The sequence below is a fragment of the Falco naumanni genome, chromosome 7 (assembly GCF_017639655.2).
Source record: "Falco naumanni isolate bFalNau1 chromosome 7, bFalNau1.pat, whole genome shotgun sequence".
Classification (NCBI taxonomy): Eukaryota; Metazoa; Chordata; class Aves; order Falconiformes; family Falconidae; genus Falco; species Falco naumanni.
The window spans coordinates 64809375-64831908 of record NC_054060.1 but is presented as its reverse complement, the minus strand read 5'-3'; positions in this window follow the sequence as shown (position 1 = coordinate 64831908).

The following is a 22534-nucleotide window of genomic DNA, read 5'->3' as shown; positions in this document are numbered from 1 at the left end:
CATTAATCTGGGCTGTTTTACAAACCTTATTCCCTAGCTTTCATAGGGGATTTAGGTGATAAATGAGGCCATTTTGAAATCTGGCAAAATGCCTCCTTCCTCAGAGCATACTACAGAATAAAATTCTTATATAATGTGTAAAGCATAAGGGGGAGGGGGCATCTCCAGGAAGGAACACATGTCGGGGCGTGTGTTTGCATGTAAACTATTAGCTTTATCTCCACTGCAGTGCGTTTGTGGAAGTATTCTGTGTGCCTGTGCTCTGTGTGGGGCCATGGATGTACTGCTGAGGCTTTATGAACTGATTTGTGCATCAGATAGGAAGAGAAAGGACCTTTGAACGTGGATGTCATACCTGCCCCCATCCCCAGGTCAGAAGACTTGGTCTGGCTGACCTTCAGGGTCTACTACAAAGGTTATGGGTTAAGCAGGAATAAGGGCCTTAATTTATCATGGGTGGGTTGGGGAGCTGTCTAGCAATAAAGATATCTTGTCAGCATCATGACCTTTACTTTGTGTTTGTGAACTTCCACTACTGGTACCCTAGGGGTTTAGGAGAAATGAAGGATATGAGCAGACATATGGGTATGGGTATGATATGACTATCTTGTTCATTAATTGTGGAATCATGTGCTAAAAATATTTGCATACATTTTTTTCCTTTCACCTCCTGCATTAATTTCAGGGTTATGGACACTCAGGAACTTAGAGATCAGTCTTTATCGAGATTGCCTCTGGTAGTGCAGACCCTCAAGCAGCTTTGAAGAGGTGCCACTGGCAGAATCTTCTGTAAGCAAGTGATGCTCTGTCTCCTGTAGTCTTACATCCTTCTCCCTAAATTGTACAGTAGCCCATGCCATCTCTACATCTTTATGGCACCCCATTTGGGTAGGAAACTGCACATACACAAGTTCCTTATGTGCTGACTGGGCATCAGTACAGGCGGGCTGACTGGTCAGCTGGCTGCTACCAGACTGCACCACAGTTAGATTCTGCCCCGCTTCCGCTCTGTGGAAACACTAGTCTGGGTTGCTGTACTTTATCCAACCATTTATTTTCATGAAACTTATTGTATGAGATTTTTCCTGGGATTTAGTTGCCTGAGAATTCTGCAAATTGGACTGCAACTGATCACAGTGTTAAAAAGGTAACAAAGGAGAGAGGTGTGTAGGCAGCACACTCACGTAAGCTTGCTTTCCTTGGGATTGTAGTCTAAAGAAGATTTACCTCTATCACCAAGCAGAATTTACCTGGCCTAAGACTGAAGTTAGGCAAGATTCAGATCTGTAACACCAGCAGTCTTCAAGTCTGAAATCTCCCTGCAGGGTAAAAAAAAAAAAAAAAAAAAATAAAGACAGCTTTATCCTATTGGAAAGTTATCGCCAAGGAATTATGGTGCAGGAAAGAGTTGATTTATTTTTTTGAGATTATCTCCCCCCACCTCACTTTCAGATAATAATTTCCATGTCTGAAATAACTGACCTATCTAATATCGTAGCCTGTCTTTCACCGGTTTTCTCTGGGCATACTCTTCTAACTGGATTTGTGGAGTGTATTTGCAGAATGCAGAGGCACACCTAAGCTAGCTTTCCTTGGGTTAATTCTGATTAACCCACTGCTGCTGAAGAAATGTGATCCATAGGTAGCTGCCTCAATAATTACCCCACTCCCAGGAATTCCCGCTGCCTCTGTAGCCATCCATCCTGCTGCGCTTCCCTTCTCTTCCTCCCCATGTGCACGAGGTTTAAATTATGCCCCTTTCATTTCTCTCTCGCAGAAACGTGTTTGCCTGCAAGTGCAGTTCCAGTTCTGCAGCTGCCAGGGCAGAAGGCAGAGCACTGCAGCAGGGCGAGCATGGTGGGCGTGCGGGGCACACTGGGGCCTGTGGTCCAGCCAGGCACACACCATCCTCCACGTGCACAGGGATGGCGCGGGGCAGTGGCGATGCTCAGGGCACACGCTCTCCATCTGTGTGTGCCTGGAGCGCCTTCCACCTGCCTATGGGTAAAGTGGCCGCTTGCTCAGGACTGCCTGGCATCAGGCACATTGTCAGAGCTGTGGTGGGAACAGGGGGCTGCCCCCAGACAAATAGCCTTGTTCCTCTCTTCTTACTTGTGCAAAATTTCTGGGTGAAAATATGTTGAGGAACCAAAGACAGTTCAAGTGCACACTGCGATGTGTTTATACGTGCTGTTTACAGGATGGATTTAGTCCCTGAGTATATCGACAGCCCGGTCCCAGGAGGGAACCTTCAGCAGAGCCCCTCAAACAGCCTGGCTCGGGTGCTTGAGCAGTCCGGCTGCAGCAGCACCCAGCTCGACTCACAAGGATTCGCTGTGCTTGCTTTGTCATGTACAGGTTTGGTTTTGTTTTGAATCAGACTGTTCATCACATGTCTCTTCATTTGAATTCAGTGTCCCCAGTGTAATGGCATCTGGATCCTGAATAGGTCCTTGAGGTGTCGCTACTGCGACAATAATGCCAATAATGATAATAACAGCAAGGGAGGATCACAAGTGCAGCACAAAGTACTTGCTTCTAGCCTTCAGAAAGATCAATACTCTGACCTTCAAAGTCAAGGCATATTTATCTACTGAAGACCTTTTTAATACTTATTTGGAATTTTAATGTGTTTTTATACTGCCCCTCTGCAACTTCATCAATTCAGTTTGTTGGTACCAGGGTATCTTTGTGGCTTGGCAAGTAGAGGCATTCAAAGTACCCTCGGTAAAAGGTTTCAGAAAGCTTCACACTCATTCTAAAATGGCTGCTCTGTAGCACACATATCTTAGAAGGAATAAATGGTGATAGGTGGTTAGAGATTTGTCTGCAGTGACCTGCATGATTCATTGACAACAGGGGAGTGTGTGAGCGGTGCAGAGAAAGCCATGCAGCTCAGCCTGCCTGTGAGCCTGCCGCTGACCAGGGAGTTCTGCGCTGTCCCCCTGTACTCAAACCCCGTCGCCAAAAGCCCCAGAGCCTGGCTGTTCAAGCCTGCTTTATCCTCCCTGGCCCAGGTGTCAGCCAGCCTGGTGGGTGTCACATAGGCAGGACCTTATCTGGGATGCATCTTGTGCAGCTGGGCTGAGCTTCAGCTGGCTGTGACTGCATGTCGCGGTCTGTGTCCCCGGGGTGCCTGATCTGCAGAGGATGCTGGGCTCGCTCCTCTGTCTGCGACTTCAGCTCAGGCAGCTTTAGAGACTTGCACTTTACATTTTGGAGACAGGCACTGTAGTCCCAAGGGGGAGACAAAACGGCTGTCGTGGGTATTTGCATATATCCCTATTTATATGTGGCGTTTTAGGCACAGACAATGTACAGTGCAATGCAACCTGTACGTGCATAAATGGAGCCTGCTTTCAGCTTCAGCGCGCACAGCAGCATGCACTCAGCCTTTTCTTTACGGTGGTGCTGGTCCCCAGCTCTGGCCTGCGTGCAGCGCATTCCAGCGAGGAGTGAGATTTCACAGCTGAACCCCCCGAGGTGGCCCTATTCTCCTGCCTCCTGTTGCACAATAAGGGATGGGGTGTCTAACCGAGACTTCAGTTCTCATGTTGCTGGCAGGGGAGTGGAAACAGCAGCAGTGTGATTTCTAATGAAATGTACCCCATGACCTGTTCTGTCTAAAGCAGGAAGCCGTTCCCCAGGGCCCCCCTCCCGTCCCTGTGTCCCTGGGCTAGCAGGGGGGCTCTTTGTGGTAGGCTTGGGACCCCCAAAGCGGATGAATTCTCTGTGTTATGTACACAGCCTGCTTCCTCCTTTTAAAGGATGCAAAACATGTGCCAGGGGCTGGGTCTGCAGTGTTCCCAGGAAGACGGCATACACGGCTGCATGTGTGGTGGTGGGGTGGGGGGCGAGTTGATGGGGAGGGAGCAGAGGGTAGAGAAGATTCCCCTTTCGCCAAGTGAAATCTGTCCTACTTCCTCCTCTCTCCCTGTCCTCCCCCCTTCCTTCATATTTTGGTATCTCCACATCTGTGCAGAATTTCAGGCACTTGGGGCTCCCAGGAGATAGCGTCATTTTTGTGTTAAAGATGCTTATTGAATTTGACAAACGATGATTTATGACAGGGCAACCCGCATGGGGCGCGGTGAGGAGTCTCAGCGCCTCGTCACGGACCGGGAATCTGTTTCATTCCCATCTCAGCTCCTCGCCTGCCTCTCATTGGAGCTCGGAGCAGATCAGACCCGACAGATGCTGGGAATGTATTGCTTAGCAGAGACCATGACAGAAACAAAGAAAGCAGAGTGAGGAGCTGATCTCCCAGTGTCTCTCCCTTTAACCCATGACCACACCTCCAAGACCTTGTAGGACACTCAATAAATAAATTAGCTTTAACTGCCCTGGTAGCCCAGGTTTAAATCCAACTTCACTGAATGTTCTGTATGTCATGACAGTCTAAACTCAGTTTTCAGGCCCCGTTTCCTGTCCTCTGGGCCAGCTCAGGGCTGGATCTTCTGGATGCAGTTTACCCAGATCTGCAGCAGTCCCTCCTTGCTCTTGTCTGCTTTGGCCGTTCCGCTTCCACTGCGCTCCTTTGTCCTCCAGCATCCTTGCTGTTCTGGTCCCAGAGCCCACACACAGCTCTGCCTCTGCACTTCAGTCCCCGCTGCAGATGCAGAGAAAGTTGAGGCAGGCCAGGTCCAGCAGGACTTGAAAACCCAGGCTTTGTGCTGCGCTGTGAGGCTATGGCTGTGCTGCTTCCAGAACTGATTCACATCTCTGAGTGGCTTTGCCGCTTCTGCAAAATGCAGAGCCCCACCTGATAAACCCGCCCCAGGCAGAACCAGCGGGGTTGTTTCAGGAGCATGCTGCTGGAACTGCGAGGGCTGGGAACTACGGTGCAGAGACACCTGAGAGTTTTCACACAAATCCTGCTGGATCTAGCAGGGCCTGTTAAGTCTGGCTTAGCACCAGCCTGGCCAGACCCCGGGCTCCCTTGGAGCCAAGCAAGTGTCTTTCCACTGTGCTCTGAGCATGGTGAAGCTCCCTTAGTTCAAGCACGATATAGATGCAGAAAGGCAGCTCATGTCTGGCATCATGCCCAAGCTAATAAACCCTCCCAAACCCAGAGTGCTGGGAAGCACAATGTGGAGACACTTGAGTGGTCCTGTTGGGAAGCAGCCCAGGTCCAGCAGGGTTGATGCTGAGCCAGAGCTAATAATCCCCGCTGGACTCAGACTGAGCTTGTGCAGAATGACTGGGTGTCCCTGCATCACATTTCCAGCACATCCTGTGGGCCCCACATTAATGGGGCTTTCCACTGTCTGAGGTATATCCCAGCCCCCTTATCTTGGGTCATGGAAACTTGACAGTAATGTCTTGGGGAGAGACGGCGCATGCACCAGTCCTCTCGGTGACAGCAGCAGCGTGTGAGAGGCAGGAGGGTGGGAAGGTCTGGAGGGAGACACTCCTCTGCTGGCAGCATGGTGAGGGGGAGGCTGGGCAGCACATGGCTGCTCCAGATGGAAACCATTAACCGGGAATGTCTGTGATGTGGTCTGGAGCAGTGTAAACAAGAGCCATGAATTATCCAGCACCTTGTAAGCAGGGCTGGAAAGGATCTGCTGCCATCCTCTCCTCCCCTCCCTCTTTTCCTATCTCCCTCCTTCCTTTCACCTCTTCTGCCTTGAATTCCCCATATTGCTGTAGACGTTTCTGTGTTTCCATGTGTGGTTAAGTAAAGGCTGTGCTTTCTTCAGTCCTCCTGCTTTTAACCCATGCCGCTGTTCTGGAGAGAAGGGGGAAAGCTAAAGGTGGAGAGGGGCCAAGGTCTCACATACTCCTTCTGAGCTAAATCAGCCCTCGGGTGGCTTGCTGCGTACACCCACCTCCCCAGACAGTCCTGCCAGCAGCGATGCCCTCCCAGTAGCCCTGCCAGTGGCTGGTGTCTGACTGGTTCCTTTGCTCTGTTATTGCCCGCTGGGCTGACTCCTGAGGAAGGAGAACATCATCAGCCTGCTGAAGGTGTAAACCAACTCAATGTTCTGTCACAGAGTCTAAAACACAGCTTACGACAGCGCTAGTGAAGTATCCTGTCTTCTTCAGGCTACAGAATAGTGTCTGTCAGGCCACCTGAACAGAAAGATCAGTGGAAAGGGTTGAGGAGAGAGTGGCTGGGCAGAAATATCCTCTACCTGGCAGGTTCCAGTGGAGTGGCTAAGCTGACCATACTAGATGATCCTCCCTATTAACTGCTTTTTCTCCAGACAGCAAAACCAAAACATAGATGTTTATGCATCTCGGTGATCCCAGCTAGAAGCTCTAGAAACTATAAATACTAGGATCTTTTCGCTCACTATTAAAATGTAGCTATTTCTGGCAAGGAAGAAGGAAGTTATTTAACAGAGCATAGCAACACTATGCAACATTTGAAGTAGCAGGATGCTGCATCCAGCCATCTATGATATGGAAAATTTAGGAAGCATAATGAAATCGGTCAAATCGGAATACCAATTAACACCACAGTTCTCCAGCAGAGCCATGTGTTATTTCAGGGACAGGAAAGAAATTACCGTTTTGAAAACAAGATGAGTCCTAGCTATACCATGTGCCCAACACAGCGCTGGTTTGTGGCATCACTCCTCACCACCTGCTGAATTCTCAGTGCCCCATCCTGTAGCACCTATTTACCTTGGACTCCTCTGTGAAAGTGTCATCCAGTTAGACACCTCTGCGTCTGAGCCCTGATGGGAACACTCTCCTGCATTAGGTAACTTCAGAGGAAATGTCACGAGTGTCTGCGTTTCTAATTCTGCATTAGCAAATTACGACTTTGTTCCGTTTTAGCCAGCCAAATGCAGAGTATCTCCATGGGGGGGCAAGATCTACAATGTTTCTGAATAGAGGTGTTGTAACCCCCCCCCAGTCTTTGCTGTTGGGGTGGATGTCATCTCTCCAGGACAATGGATGGGGCATGGTGGGCCCCCTGCAGCCACCCATATCCCAGGAAGCTACTCAGCTTGGTGGCAAAATGGCTTTTGACGGAATCTAATATAGATGGCAGTACCTCAGAAAGCAGATGTCAGGAGGAATAAGCTCCGGCCAGCTGGACTGCTGCATGATTTAGACAGCAGCCTAATGTCTGTTCCTTACCACCTCCAGGAGGGTGTCTCTGCTAATAGGGCTTCGTCCTGTCAACAGCCATTCTCAGTTTCTTGAACAGTAATGAAGCAAAACTGCTTTGGGGAGAAAAATGTAGACAGGAGTGGGCAACACTCCAAACCTTTCCCAGAGTTCTTGTGAGCACATCCAGAAGGTCACATCTCATCACACAATTCCTCTAGCAATCCTATGGCTGGATCTTCATTAGTGGGGTTACCCTGTACACTTTGTGGATCCCTGTCCTACTGTCTACTGCAGAGCCTAAGAGTCAGAGTAATGTGACAGTTCGGCTGATTTCTGTGGGTTTGATTAGGATGCATCATTTTACACTGGGGATGAGAGTGGCCCACTTATTAGATCTGGGCTGTAAAATGGTCTGGATAATTTCAATCACTAGTAGTAGCTGCCTGGGAAAGGAGTGATACTCAAATACAGTAAATACAGTATACACTTTAAACGAATAGAAGTTTCAGGTTTTAGGGATCACTGCCCTGGTTCAAGGAAATGTCTTTTGCTGTATACAGCAATATACTCACGGCCAGATGGATTACCTGCTATTCTCACTGTCCTCTGAGGCTTCATCAAGTGGACACTGTTAAGACTGGCCTTCATAAACAGATATTCCCAGTCGATCTGGTAACTCTGTGCTCATGTTTTCAGATACTTTAAGGACAGAACAGATGATCTACTCTGCCTTTTTACATAATGCAAGCCCTGATTTTAATTCAGCTGGGGCGCACCCTATTCATTTTCACTTTCAAAGATAATAAGGATAAAGTATGTCTTTGCACAGTCCTCATATTTAGAGCTGGAGAAGCCCTAATTGGTCTCATTTCATGTGTCTCCTGGGGACCGACAGAAGATCATTTCCTTTACCAAGTGCAGATATAAGTTCTAAATGATTCAGAAGATGGAGTTTCCACTGCTTTCCTGGAAAAAACACCCTCCTTCTGCAAAAAGATCTTGCTTAGTTTCTCTACTGTTCCTAGTGCCATCCCTATAAATACAATAATTCAAACCTCTGAAAATGTTTTCATCTCAAAAGAGGCTACTGGCTTTCTTTGTGCACTGCCTCTCAGGGGTCTGCACAGCTTTTGCCTGCCTCCAAATTCACTTTAGTCTCATCTTGACATTTCTTTTCCGGCGTAAAATCTCCAGATCTTTGGATCCACCACTTTCTAATTTTCTTGGCCACCTCGAGAAAGCCCTGCCTGTCATCCAAGCTGAACCCTCTGCTTTGGAGCATGCCCAGCAGTGAGTAGCTTGCAAAAGCACCAGGCCTTGGGCGTCTCGGCAGCCAGGAAGCTGCTGCCGCCCACTAGGTACATCAGTGCCAGAGATACTGTCTCCATAGCAACGCAGGGCTTTTTGTTTTTCTGACGAACAGTTTCAAAGAATAGAAAAAGCACATCTGGAGCTGCCATATCAGCTGTCGTCTCCCCTTCCCCAGCCTGCCAGAGTCAACAAGAGACAATACCTTGGTCTTAGCAGGCTGAGGGCTGAACATCCCAGGAGACAGAATGAGAGTGAGGTGTACAAGAGAGAGGAGAGGTGTAGTAGGGTATATTATTGATTTAAGGGTGGGTTTGGGTTAATTACCTTACTACTTTCATATGAGGGGCTTTACGTGGGAATAGCTCAACCACACCAGCCGGCTGTGTATTCTCTACCTGCTACATGTGTTGCTGAACATTTGAGTAGCACTAATTTTTGTATCCCTCATTTGTAGAGCCAGAGTTTCTAAGTGCCCCTAGTTCAACTGCACATGTTTTAGAGGGCAGAAAATGATCATCTAATGTTTTTCACTCACGGCCTGAAAAAGATTCTTTAGCTATGTCATTATTTTCGTTTTCTATGTCTAGTGCTAGCAGCAAGTACGTTGCTGCTGTTGACTGCTGTGTGGGAAAGCCTCTTTTTGCAGCACTTAACGTCTTATGGGGTATGAGACAGGAAAGCTGTTACTGCCATGGGACCGTACACAGCCCATTCTGGACTGTACGTGGTTTCTTTAACTTCTTTGACTCCTTACAGATCATCCTTCAGGTCTTTTTCTGCTCCGTTCTTAGAAGGGAGAGCAGATGATCCTGTTCCTTCCCAGCCCCACTCCAGTTTGTTGCATACAGCGGTTTTAGCAGACAATTCAAAAAAAGAGGTGATGCTGGCTGGCTGCGTCCGGCACAGGAAAAGGCAGAGGAGTCAGGCTCCCTGCCATCAACCTCTAACTTCAGCAGGCGGGATGTGGGAAAAAGCAAAGCCCAACCCCAGCCAAATAAAGCTGGCCTGCAAAAGACCTTCATTCCTGAGGAATTTTTGAATTAAATACTGGCTACAACCAGCCAGATTCCACTGCAAATGACTATGTCAACTGGTTTTAAATAACAGTCTTTCATGTATATGTTTTTTATGTTGCTTCCCATTGTCTGTTGATTTCCCTGTAGACACTGGGAAATAAAATCTTTTGCTCAACACACTTTTGTTCCTTCTTACTGGGCAAACATGGATTTTTGAGTCTGACTGGAAACAAGATGGCTGGCTATGCATCACTCGCCATCCGCTCCCCGAATGGCCGGTGGGAGGAGGTGGCGGCTGCCTTTGTGCAGCCGACAAAACCAGCGCCTCCTTTGGGTTTTCTAGATGCCTCTTCCCTGTAGCAGTCCCTGTTACCCTTCCTACTATTTCAGTAGTGCTGCGAGAGTCCCACTGTATTGCGTATGGAACAAGCCAGTCCTGACTACACTAGGTTTCCTTTGTAAATAAGCAATTAATTTCTAAACCTCCTCCTAAGAGTGCCAGCTCCAGTGTGCAACAGTAGACAAAGACTGCAGGATTATTTTTGTAACTTACCTGCCTCCAGTGTTGGGCCAGGAAATGAGAATTAGTCCCTCCTGGGGACACAGTGCCCTTATTACACTGTATTAGAAGAAATATAATTTCTTTGGGAAAAAAATGGAACAACTAAAGCCACCTGAATCCCTCTGTCTGGAAGAAAGTCTGACAGAGACTTGGAAAAGGCAGCTACAGTATTCCTTGAAATTACTGAAAGCAAATGCTAATGAGGAGCAGCTGGAAAGAATGAAACCTTCCGCATGGCTATACGTGCCATCCATATTGGCCCAGATTCTATGGCTATAGCCTGAAAATAAAGACAGATCCCTTACAAGCACCCTTGCATTCCATACCATTGCTATGGATTTATTTTTAATGGCACCCAGAGTGCCATGAGAAAGCTCGCAAGGCTGCCTCCCCACAGGACGAGTCTGTTGCTGTTGATGTTACTGCAGCACCTAAGAGTTGGTGGTTCTCCTGCTGCCAGAGTAGATGTCTTCTTCTCAGGGTCAGGAGCACGTGGCACTGTTATTCAAATATTTCTGTAATACTGTAGGTCTTGAACATGGTTGGGTGTCTTCCATCTGTGTCACTGCTTTGATATATAACGCGATAGGTGAGCATAGTGTGCCTCTGGCTTTAGACTGGCAAAGATAAAACAAGATTCTACAGCCCAGCACTGTATGGAAAGACCTTCAGGGCAAACTGAAGCCTCCCCTTAGACCTCACCAGTATATCTTCTGGCTTGGCCTGGGCCTCCTTTGCCTGGAAAAAGTGCCTCAGTCATGATCTGCCATTTGATCTGCTGATTTATTTCAGTATCTTGGATTTAAGTGAGCAGGTAAGGAGGAAGACAGGAGGGTTGACTGCATGACCTCTAGCACCAAAATCTGGCAGAGGTGGGCTTTTCTAAAGGTTTCTAATCTCTGAACTTGGAAGGTTTTTCTCCAGAATGCTTGATTCCTAAAGTGTTCCCTAGGGTGTGGAGTAAAGTCATCTGTAACTACCACATCACACTTGGAGAGAGACACAAACCTAGGAATGTCATTTATTTGAGGTTGTCTCACTTACTATGCCAACTATTTATAAATACATAGGAAGTAAAACAAAACTTAGTGGGTTCACTATCTTTAAATTATTAGAGTTGGTATCTTATTCACAGAGACACCACAGCAGAAGGTGAGCTGAGAAACAGTTTGAAGGAAGACAGGATCACAGTATCCTCTTCGTAGCAAGAAAGAACCATATTGATACTTGCCAGAAGGACACAAAGTGGGAAGCGAGAGGTATTCAGAAGAGGAATAGACAACACAATAAACCCAGACCTTCCTCATGGGGTGAGGGGGTAGCTGGTCTTTTAAATCCAAAAGCAGTTTCTGTTTCTGCCAGGAATTAAGGGTATGCCTTATATTCAGTTATGCCTTTGAGAACATAGTCTGGGCTTAGAGGAGGAGGACGATGACCATAGTTATGATTGGTTTTGCTTTACAGTGTAGTAGGGGTGGCATTAGCTGGTCATTTTCAGAGTTTGTCCTTTCTTCTTAACATCTTGACCTGTAGGGAAGAGCCTGTAGGAAAGGCAGCAGCTACTGAGCATAGAGGAGCTGGCACCAGGGGACAGCAAGGGCTGGTGGCTCCCTGGGGATGGGGTGCAGGGAGCTGCAGGGGACCCGGTGGGGTGGCAGGGCAGGGCTTGCCAGCCCAGGCTTGTCCCACCACCACAGCCAGGGACACCAGGGCAGGCCCAGCCCTGGGCATTGGGCACCTCCCTGGGGATGGGGACAGGCCGAGGCTGGGCTGTAGATGAGCATCCTATGGTGTCGCTTATGCAGGGACTGATGGCCCAGAGTGGACTGAAACAGGGTCCTGAGCCATGGGCAGGATAGGGGGAGCCCCAGGTGAGGGTATCAGGGCCTTGGTACTCAGAATTAAACCACTGTGAGCTGCTTAAAAACAGCATCAGAAACTTCATGCCATTTTCCTGGTTTGGGGTTGCCCGCTGGCTGGGGCTGGATATGGGCTCCCTGAGCATGCTCCTGCTCTTTCTTTAGTCTGAGTGAGTTTGTTCTGAGTTAGTTAACTGTGTCTTAAGTCTTTTATGCACCAGTTTCGTGTGACTTCATTGTCAATCTAGAAGGCTTCTTCTAAGTAAATTCCATCTGTAAATAAAATGTGGTCCTGGCACACTTCTGGTAGAGAGAGCCTGCGTAGCACCAAACGGTAGCATACAGAAGTGCTCAAAATTAGATAGGAGAGCTAATTTGGGTCCGGAGACAAATGTAGCTGTGTTAGGTGCATGCATTCAAAAGAGAGGGTAAGGGGCCCAGTGAGAGAAGAGTGTTAATGTGACTACATTGCTTTGGGTAGTAGCGTTGACTCGGACACCTCTTAACTGCGCTGTATGGTGGACACCCCTTAGAGGCTTCAGTTTTACATTTCTAGCTGTGTACAACCCTCGGGTGCTTTAAACCGCTTCTGATGCAGAAGAAATATTCCCTACTGAGTCACCCTTTTCACTTCCACAGTGCCACAGCTCTGGGCCTGTGTGGGATCAGCAGGGACTGACACAGACTCTTTAGCAGCAGCACCCCAATGAATCACTCCCATGGAAACAGTCAGGAATTCTGCGTGTGACATTTGCAGAATTTCCAAAGATGTAGCTCTAACTACATTCAGCCCAGGCCACGCACATATCCGTGAGGTTTCCACTGTCTTCTGCCTAGGGTGCCATGTGTGTGAAATTGTTCAGGCTCCTGTTTTGACTAGAGGAGTCCTAGCCAGTTGCAAACTAAGAATAGCTAAAATACAACTGTCAGCATTAAAAAAAATATATACGCACACATAAAAAAATTAACTGCTAGTAAAAGAATGTAAAAAATGGAGCGTGTCAGGAAAATATTTTGGCCTTTCATTGGTATAAATACCCAGACTCCCTAAGCACTTTCAATGCATAATCTAGATTTACTGCCTTTTTGAGATGGCTGAAGTGGTAGATTCTTTAAAGCTTGACATGACTGACCATAAGCATGAATTGTACAAATCCAGAGTTACAATTTTATGGCCTGTGTGAACACTTTTAACTGTGTGCTTTAGAGATTTATTGAGGTTCTCTATGTTTGAAGTGTTTTTGTGAAGAAAATTAGAATGTCAGTTAAAAATGTGAAAATGACCAATAAATTCTCTTCGGTTTTGGGAGGTCGAAGGAAAAAATCTGTTGGTTTGTATCTCAAATAAAAGCCCACCTGAAAGGAAAATAAATTTTCCCCCCTCATCTTCTCTCTTATTTTTTGAAGCTGATTCAACTTGATGAAGGTTACCAGGCCAAGAACTTTAGACCTGGAGGATGAAAAATGTCTAAGCTTCACACAGCCAGGAAAATACGAGTAGCGACAGGACAAGCTTCCTCTGTGTGCTGTTCTCCAGCCAGCGTGTTGGTGCTTTCATTCATGCTGTTCTCGGCTTCCTAGACTACTGCCTTCATGAGGTTAGCTAGTTATTGGATGGGAACCCTGTAACTCATTTCAAGAGAGCGTACAACAGCCATCACCTTTCAGCATCAAGAAGACCTGAACTGGTGACTTAAACAGGAGCCACATCTACATACATGCTTCTAGTGCAAGGAACCGTATTTCAGACTTGACTCAGCTCATCACCTCCCACCCTTATTGCCTCAGATTCCTGCTAAGACTGACTGCAGAACGATGAAAATAGCGAGACAAGGCATTTTGTGTTATATTTCTGATCTGTAAGGAAAAGCAAAGGATGGGAAATGTCAGGAGTAAAGCCAGCCTTAGGAGATATCCCCTTCCCAGACAAAAGAGGTTTGGAAACACAACCATCCTTATTTTAATGCCTTTCTGAATAAAACATCTGAATCTCTTGATGCATGGGCCACCACTAATGTGATCAAATTATACTCAGACTGTCTGTGGATTTCTAAAGCACCTATCACTGCCGCAGCTAGGTGACAGATTACAAAAATTAGAAGAGACATCACTGCAGTTCCATTTATACCATATTCTCTGTCCCCCCTAAGGCACTTTAAGATGGATTCTCTGGTCTCTGCTAAATTTGCTTTGCACTGGTTATGGAGCATAGAGAGAACTCAAACAGGCAGGAGATTCCCACAGGAAAATTCCCTTAATATAAGGGAGTATTGTGCCAGTTGTATAGCTGTCTCTTCTCTGCTGGCTGTCCCTCTACTCTCAGCAGGAAAAGGATGAAACAAAGTGCTATATTATAACAGATCTTTCTCTGGTATAAGGTCCATTATCTTGTTTGTGATGGTGGCGTAAACTGGAGTGTGTGATTTATTGTTATAGCTTCCAGTTGGATAAGGCAGCTAAGATTTGGACATCTGCCTCTCCAGCATGCCTTAGTCAAGAGGGGTCAAGGTCTCTCTTATTCTGTTTTGCAGGATAGCCACAGGGAAAGACACTGACTGTCTGGTTGGCAGATGACTTCATAGAGAAGGATTACTGCATGCAGGAGCACCATGTATTGGTCTCAGCCTGAGGTCAGGCTGAGCTGTTACTCCACTGGAGAACATGACAAGATGTTCTCATAGCTGAAGGTTTTCTGGCTCGAGATCTTTGTGCCTCTGAGGATGGCAAAAAAAACCCTGTGGGCTTCCCAATCTCAACCTGCTCACAGGAAAACCAATCATTATTTCCTTCCTCCTTTTCTCTTGCCTATGTTTTCACACAAATTATTCACAGACTCTTTTTACTAGCTGTTGTTGACAATCTCCTTCTGCCCCCCCAAACACCTCTAAACCAAGTCAGCCAGCCTAGTCATTGGAAGAGGGTTAGTTTCAGGTTCCAGTTTTACCTGCATTGGTAATCTGCCTGCTATGCAATTAAGGTGCAGTTGAAACTTCTCAGGTTTTATTAGTCTTCCAGATCTTTCCCACCTTGCTCCTACTGTAGCCAAAACTCATCCTGTACTTACTGCAGCCCAGAGAACCTCAGGACGTTCCTTCTGGCTTCTCAAGTCCAGCTCCTTCCTTTCACAGCCAGCCATTTCATACAATCAACCAGTTGAGTAAATGTGTCTAACTGCCTCTTAAAACCAGCTTGGTTTTTGGCCTTACTAAACCCATTGGGAGGCCTTCACAGGGCGTAGATGCCTTCAGCATTAGAAACCTGACAATCCCTAGCCTAAATGTATACATGGCTAGTTTATACCCATTTGTTCTTGTGCCAGCATTGTCCTTTATCTTTAAATAGCTCTTTCCTCCTCCCCATGTGTTCACCCCCTGAAGTATTTATTTATAGACTGCAATTATATCCCCCTTTGCTAGGCTAAACAAGCCAGGCTCCTTAGTTAATTAAGCTCTGGTGAATGATGCAAGGCCAAGCATCGTGGATTCCCAAAATCTGCCTCAGTCAGGGCTACATTAACAGATCATCAGGAGCCAAAAAGGACACACCTAATTTTTACCGGAGCTGATTCTAACTGCCCTCCTATTTAATGGGAAGCTTCTTAGTTTTCGATCAGGTCTTCAGTAGCCAGTCCTCTGTTTTGTCTTTAAGGTAACGCAGATGTGGGCTGCCTTTGAGGCACCCTGTTCCATCCCGCTTGACATACCCAGGCAGCTGGGTAATCCATACTACATTAGTCATGTTGGGGTTTATTTTTAAAGTAGACTTAAGGAGTGAAAATACACGAACCTCAGTTGCTTGCTTGTTCAAAACATGTCCAGACAGAAACAGGAAACATGTGAGAGGCACCAGTCCTGCATCAGCTCTGGGAGATGGGCTGGAGGAGTTAACGGGGCTTTTCCATCTCTGGACAGCAGGACTGTTGTAATTCATCATTTCTATAGCACCATAAATTAGACGGCACTTCGCAAGCACAGAGGCAGTTCATGCTTTCCTGAAAGTCTATAGCAGGACTCTCAGGATGGGGTGCCTGGCTGAGGCACACTCTTCCCCAGAAAGGCTTCCACTGTGAGTACCGTGCCTACAGGACTATGTGACAATACTGCCCCATTGTCCCCTTTCGAGTGGGAGTAAAGAAGCTGGGGAAGGCAGAGGGCTTTTTTCCCAACTCCCCCGTATCACAGCTGGACTTCTCGTCTCTCCACGGCCTGTTTTAGCATTGCCCGGATGGAGAATAGGCTTCTTGGGGCTTTGCTTCAGCCTGGCTGTCCTCCAGCAATATCCACAGTACTCCCTCCCCTCCCATATGCTCTCCATTAACATCCTCCTGTCTGCTGAATAAGGAAAGAATAACTCTCCCAGCCCCAGCCAGAGCCCCTGAGCCAGGGGAGTTCATCAGTCAGACTGGTTTCTCCTGAACCCAGAATAGGCCTCGTTAATGGGCCAGGAGGGGATTTTATTTTGCCTTTCAGCTAGTGGCTGCCCTGAGCCAGGAGTAGAGTCAAGTTACTGTGTCCGGGAATCTCAGCTATTCCAAGAGTAGGAGCAAGTGAGCTGCTGACTCAGGAGGTTTCCTAGTATTTTCAAGCAGGGCTCGGTCCTGTCAGAGCAAACTGAACTGTTGGTCTTGCTTTCTTCTAGCCCCAGGACAGGGATTAACAAAAGTCACAGCCGACTGGAACAGGCTGGGGAATGGAACTGGAACAGGACTGTGGATCACACCCTTTCCTGGCATGGACACAGGTCCTTGCAAAGACTTATATTAGTCCTTTACCCTTTTTTTACTCCTCTCCTTGGAGGGCTGTTTAGTATAGAACAGACATCTACGGGCTATGAGGCAGCTGAGCTTTATTTGCACCATTTTCTAAAAGGCAATACAAAACCAGAGGGAAAAACAGACTTATGAGGCAAAATGTTTCATTGCAAATCAGTGTCAAAAAGGAGATTGATGTTCAGGAATGCCTGCCTCCCTGCACCCTGCTGTCACCCAGAGACCACCTTGCTTCTGTTTTGTACAGGTATGCGGGAGGATCCCTCCTGTGTAGCTAAATCTTCCTTCGGGCTTCCCAGAGCCTGGAACGGAGTCCCAGCCTGTGTCTGGGACAAGCAGTTAGAAGTCATGCTGAGTTCAGGATTCTTGTTCTCATTTCAAGTCTGCCTACATGCTCTCATCTCTCCAAATGGAACCAGTTTCTAGGGGTTAGCGGAGAAGATGAGGCTACCAAAGCAGCCCCCCACATTCAACTGCCGTGAAGCAGCGCATAATCCTTTGCACTGAGAGTGAAGCCATTGGAGAGCATATGTCTGCACACTCGCACCCCTCCATCTCCCAGCACCACCGTGACTCCAGCCAGCCTGTTAAAACACATCTCCTTTCAGCCCCTGCAAAAGTTCTGTCAGCAGAGAGAGCCTCAGCTCTCTTCTTCCATGTCAGTCCTTTCTTCTTTGCTGCCTCTCTCTGTGGGCCGTTTTCTCTTGCTGTCCTATTCCCTTCCTCAAACTCACTTCAGCAATGAATAACCAGCCCAGTATGTAAAGGGCAGTGGGGTACAAGCTGACATTTATAAAGCAGAAGGTTTCTATCTGCCTGCAGCTATTGGCATGCCTATCCCAGCCACATCCTCTAGGACTAGGATCTGATATAGGGACAAAGTCAGGTAAGAACTTCTCTTACTTTCTTTCAGTCTAGAAGATATGAAGGTCTCCAGTTTGAACAGCTAAGGAGCTCTTGGCTTCTGGCCCAAATGCCACCTGCGTCTGCAGTATAGGCCAGATGGGTAGGATGCCTCTCAGCTAGCATCTCACATGGATTTCCCTATGTAAGGAGAATTTTCAGCTACCTTTTGTAAGGGCTTAATATCCCTTTAGAGGTGCCTAACATTACAACAGTGACAAGCTGCAGACTAAGGTTCTAGCCCCCTTACCTTTGCCATGCTGCTTTTTTGAGATCATGAGCTCTGTAGATGTCTACAGATGGTGCCCGGGAGTTGCGATGGGTACAGAGAAGCAGCCAGGGAGGAAGGCCGGGGTCCAGGACATTTTCTTTTCTGGAAAATTGACAAGTGTTGGTTTTTCTCCCTCATTTCTTAACACACCATTTGGATTAGGATGGAAGTCTCATCTACAGGGTTTGTTCATTGAACAATGACCTCAAGAAATCTAGGTGTCTTCCTCCAAACATCTTTGAGTCAGAGGGGACTGAACTGTTTCATTTCAGCTAACCAGAGCATAAATTAAGTATGTGAGACTGGAATAGAGTAAAAAAAAAAAACCTGTAGAAAGCAAAGCCTGTAGGAATAGATTGCATTTGGCCTGCTTGCTACCTGTGAAATGGATTCCTGTAAAAAAGGCAGGACAAACCTGCTCTGATAAATATGACCAGGTGAAATAACTTATTACTCTGTCATCTAGTTCTGTGAGTCACATGTGGTATCTCTAGAGAGTTGGCAACTCCCCAGAAGTCACTAACTTAATACATGTTTAACTGAGGTCTTGCCTCATATTTAATAGCAACTCCAACTGAGCTTGCATGACAATCTAGAGAAGGGTGAGGAATACCAACATGACCTGAATTAGTGCTCTTACTAATAACCCTTTAGTATCCAAGATGCCTAAGAAAAAGTCAGCAGAGCATTTGTATTTGCAGCCAAGGCTTATTTGCAAAAAGTGATAGAAATGTGATAAATAAAACACTATGCTACATTTGTATCGGCTATAACGCAGGAATCCAGGCTGAAGGCAAAGGATGGACACAGAGAGATGGTGTGGATGCCCTGAACAGGATGGCTGCCATCTGAGGGAAACATTCAGAAGATGCTGTGAGCTCCAAAGGTCCAGCTTCAGAGACAAAGGCTCTCTTGATGGTGCCTGGATAAACACAGCAAAGCTATCATCAGGATGCTTTATTTCCTCAGAGGGAGGGAGCCCAAATGCTGCAGCGTTGCAGGCAGCCAGAATTGCATGTGCTGTGTGACATGAAATGTTTAAGCGCACATGGGCTCTGTGCCTTTTTCTGCCAATATGCAAGTATCAGTGTGGTGACTTGTAGTGCCAGGAGCTGGGTTAAAGAGAGGAGTTCCCCGGTGAGCATAACCTAGGTGCCATCCTACACAGGGCATGTGGCTGAAAGGCATGACTCGGCTGTAGGGAAACCCTACACACTGTCCCTTCCAAAAATATAAATAAATGTACCTGCCCCACCTCTGTATTTCAGAGAGTCCTGCGTCTCCTGCTTGTCTAGCAGCTATACACCTGAGGAAACAAATACTCTCCAAATTCCCCAACTTTCCCCAGCTGTGCAGAGGAGTGGCTGTGACAGGGGAGTACAGCATGTAAGGCCTATATCCTGTGCCCACAGACTGCCCTTCCCTCTGGATGACTTCTCCCCCATATGCAGAGGTGACTCCTGGTGAGGCAGTCATCCCCCTGCTTCAGGTGATGCACATGTGCCCACTTGACTCTCTCCTGGAAAACCTCATGCCTTCGTTAAGGGTTGCTCACACCCATCCCTACACATACACATGTAAACAGCATGGTACCACATTAACGCCGTTGAGACCTATGATAATGGCAATGAAACTTGAAAGCTTCTCGCCTCATCCTTGTTTTTCTGGTTTGAAAGAGCAGGGTGTGAGCCCCCGAGTGGATGGGAGAGGGGAAGGTGCTCCTGACAACTTAGCAGCCCTGCTCCAGCGCTGCCTGGCAAGGCAGCTGCACTGCAACTGCTTGTATGCAACTCAAGAGCTTCAGGTCGCTTCTGACCCGAGGTGGCACTTAGTGTCGCTGCTAATTGTTACTTCCTTGCACAAAGCAAACAAAAATTCCTGCTGCACCAGCGCAGTCACCTGCTGTGGTTTGCCTGGGGGGAAAGCAGTGGGCAGTCATGGCCTGGCTGATGCAAGAGAGGCTGCTCCGTGCTGCTGGTGCCTTTTGGGGAGATTAGGGGCATCCAAAATGTTTCAGAGTGCACATTCTCTCCTGTATGTGGCCACCCCACACTAAACACGGGAACTGTCTAGCTGACAGTCTTGTGGAAGGAGGTAAATTGGAGTGCTTATAGGCGTGTGTGACTGGAGTGGGACACGCAGACATCCCTTCCCTCCCAGGCCAACAGGGAGGGTGGGTGGAAGGGGCTGCCGGTGGGGAGGGGGAATTACCCACTGAAGATAATCGGGATCTGTAAGGGTGCAAACCAGCTTTTTGCAAATGGCTTCCTCCACTCCGAACACCAAGCGCCTGAGAAGTGAGAGGAGGTAAATGCCATTTGCAGAAGAGACAGGATTTTTTCGCCTTGTTGCAGGCAGGACCAGCTGCGTTCCAAACCGGTGACTGCAGCCGCCATGACCCCTCTGCAGGGAAATCTGAGCCCGCAAGCAGTTGTGCTGGGGAGGGCTGGCTCTCACGTTTCTCTGTTTTGTTTTGAAGTCTCTGATAAGTAGTGGGCTTGCTTTTTTCCTTCCTTTCCTTTCTTTCTCTCTGTCTCTCTTTTTTTCTGACCGTATTTCCACAGCCTCAAGGAAGGAATTAAAAAAAAAAAAAAGGGGGGGGGGGGGGGGAAGGGTTCTGGAATGGGAACAAGTATGTTTCAAATTACAGAAAGGATGTGAAAGGTTCAAGAATTTGAGCCCTGACTCCGCCTGTGTCTGTCTCCACCCCCCCAGAGAGCAGCTCGCATTGTGGCTTTTCCACGGCGCTGCACAATAACGTGGCAGCGGGGTCCGGGGGGCGGTGGGTGCCCTTCGCCCGGCCGGGCGCCCCCGCCGCCCCCCAGCCGCCCCCTTGCCCGGCTGGGCTTGCGGGGCTTTCCACAAGCCTCAGCGCGCAGTTTGGTTTGAGCTTGGGGGGTTTCTTTCTTTTTTTTTCTTTTTTTTTTCTTTTTTTTTTTTTTTATTTTTTTTTTGTGTCTTCTAGGGTGTGTATGTGTGCCTGTAAGTGTGTGCGCGCAAGACTTTTGCCTTCCAGTGGTTAAGCTCCATCCCAGGAATGTGCTGAGGACCCACTTCTGGGAGCGGAGCGCCCTCTGCTCGGTGGAGAGGGAGGAGAAGCAGGCGCAGGTGCTGCTGCGCTGGGGAAGCCAGTTCAGAGCCTTGCACACTGGGAGAAGCCCGTGCGTGGTGCGTGGCCACCCCAGTGCCCGCACGGCGGCTCGAGGGGAGGGCTGGTGGCTGTGCTGTGAGTTGTACAGCACGCCCTAAACCCAGTCTGGTTCTAAGTGTCCTGCTTGGACTTCCCAGCACACGTCCCCGGTGTAACTGGCTCCTGTAACAGCTCCACAGAGACTGGGTGGGGAGAAACCACTGGCAAAGAGGACTGTTGAAACGGCTTGATCTTCCCTGACCAAGTGATTGGGTCTAGTCTCGGCCCCTTATCCTGGAGACCACCTCCATCATATGACCACTTTATCTTATGACCCCAAATGCAAACAGAGACCATCAGGGAATGCACATACTCAGTTTCCTGGAAGGCGGATCCAGTGAACAACATTATATGCCAGGACACTATTTCCTTGTCCTCCTGTGACATGATCAGATACCCCTCCCCTTGAGGCTGTGAAAGCTGGTGTATTTGTCCCTTGACACAGCCGGCTTACTTGTCCCTTGAGAGAGGTACAACAAATAGCATGTCAATGGAGGAACTAAGGTCCTCATGAAGCGTCTGGAACAGAGAAGACACCAGAGCAATCTCCAGCCTGTGGCTTGTGTCTGGCTGCCATCTCAGCAGCCTGCAAGAAAGAGGGTGGCAAGGAATGAAGTATGGGTTGATTGCATTCTTCTGGTGGGCCAAATTCAGAACACAATCCTTTGGCTGGGCTCTCTGGATTAAGAAACTATGAAATAGTTTCAGTATTGTTAAGAGATAAGGAGTCAGCCATGTAAGAAGAAAAGAACTATAACATAAATTTTCAAGAACTGAGATGTCCATTATGATCTTGAGCAGTGTCTTGTAAAAACCATTAGCATCAGTTCATTGACCCAAATCTGCTGCCTCATGCTGAAAAAAAATTTTTATCTTTGCAAACTTTCACTCCGTCATCTCTTCAGATTCTATAACGTTGCTGTGACAGATCCAAGCGAGGTTTTACTCAGTGAATGGATGGACAGGGAACTTAAGCTTCTCAGTTGCACTGACCAGTATATCATGCATGGCATGCTCCCAGTCTCATGAAGCTTGATTTTCTGCATGGCTGCAGGATCCCCTTTGCATAAGGTGTATGCCCACTGATATACACTGAACACCTTTTGATATACTCATTGTATGGATGGGAGGCCACTGGAACAAAGAACTATTGATGCAAGTTTAAAAGATGAAGACTAGTATCAGTGTACCCACTTCAGCAGCCCATGAGATTTCTCCTTTGAAAGTAAAGCCAAAAACCTTTAGGCCAGTTTAGCTAGACAGATCAAAGATCTTCAACGTGAACAAGCTGAGATAGTTTGGCATATAATGTTAGTCTTTATACTTTGAGATTCTGACTAGTGATGTCTTTTTTAATGCAATGATATATTGTCCTAAGTGTTGCAGTGGCGCCTAGGAAATCGGTCTGAATCGGGTCTCATTCTGCTGGATGAGATCCACAACAAAAAGATGATTTTGCTTGCAAGAGATCCAAAGATTCATCTAAACTAGCTAACACATTAAATACTCTGCTATGCATGCTGTGTTTTCAAAACATGTTACTTAGTGTTATTTTCTTTCTAATATTGAAGAGATCTGACAATGTC